The following is a 1550-nucleotide window of genomic DNA, read 5'->3' as shown; positions in this document are numbered from 1 at the left end:
AAAAAAAACAAAACGAGGAAAAACGGCTTAGATGGCATCTCTACATATTACATCCACTTATGAGAAGATTAACTTAATTACTCCTTCAAAATCACCCCATAAGCCAATCTACCAAAAAAACTAAAATAATAATAAAAAAAAAATCAATATTTTAACTAGAAACACATTAATGGTGACGTCACATAGTCAGGAATAAAGATTTATTTACAGTTTGTACAGTAAGGGGACAGTAATAATAATAATAATAATATATAGGCTATTTAAATATGATATATTTTAATGCTAAAGCAGTAATCAGTTCTGATAAAAATGGTCCAAGAGGCCATATATATATATATGTATATATATATACACAGTATATATGTATATATATATACATATATATATATATATATATATATATATATACATGCAAGGGCGGAAACACCACCAACTAGGTGTGAAGGATATATCTTTTAAGCATCGCCATCGTGATGCACACGGGTACAATATTTACATCGCAGGGCATGCGATGTGGCTTGCCCTGATTAAATTAAGCATGCACATTTAAATTGTCGAGTGATACGCGTAAAGTTCGCTCCCGTCTTAATGACTGACCAACAAAATGTGTCTGATTTAGTGGAATAAAGAATAAACTGCCTATTCAAGTGCTGGAGAGCAGAGGTAGAGGGAGGTGTGGCTCTACAGGCAGTGCACAACAGCAAACCTCTCAGTGAAATGTCTTCACACTGCAGAGTTACACAACGCTCACCCAATCACAGGCTGTGAGGACCAACTGCCAAACAGGCTTCACCACCTCTCACACACACACACACACACACACACACACACACACACACACACACACACACACACACACACACACACCTGCTCACACTGGTGCAGCAGGAATGTCCTCCGTCCTGTCTGTCTCCAGGTGTCTTCAGATTGGTCCTCAGGTGTGTTCAGGTGTAAACAGTTGAACACAATCTGTCAGGTGATCCTGATCATTAAACGATGCCCGTGAGCAAAAAAACAACGACTTGTCTGATCAGAGGCCAAAAACATTCGACTGGCTGTCGTCACTGCTTCGCTTTTCATTTCAGTTTTTTATTATTTATCTATTTTCTTATTTTCTTTATCTGTAGTCTGAACACATGGATAAATATAAAATACAATTTTTTAATATATTTCATTTTAATTATATTTTAAATATTTGTTTCATTCTGTTAATTATTAAACAAATAAAATATTAATTATTTGAACTATTTTTGTGTGTTTTATATTTTATTTTTATTAGTACTAATGTACTAATAAAGTACTAATGTAATCCTAGTTCTTCTTCTTCTTCTTCTTCTTCTTTCTTCTTATGAGGAAATCATACTTCCCATGGGTGAAAACTCTCCAAACTTTGCACAAAGGTCCAGTCTCATGCCAGATATCCTCAGCTGTAAACTCAAGCCAATAGTCCTGATGGTGGCGCTACAGCAAGCGTCTAAATTTTGAAACTTTGAAAATTCATCACAAATCAACCATACGTGCTACAACTTCACAACTTTCATCAAACTGTA

The sequence above is a fragment of the Epinephelus moara genome, chromosome 18 (assembly GCF_006386435.1).
Source record: "Epinephelus moara isolate mb chromosome 18, YSFRI_EMoa_1.0, whole genome shotgun sequence".
Classification (NCBI taxonomy): domain Eukaryota; kingdom Metazoa; phylum Chordata; class Actinopteri; order Perciformes; family Serranidae; genus Epinephelus; species Epinephelus moara.
This window is presented reverse-complemented; position numbering follows the sequence as displayed.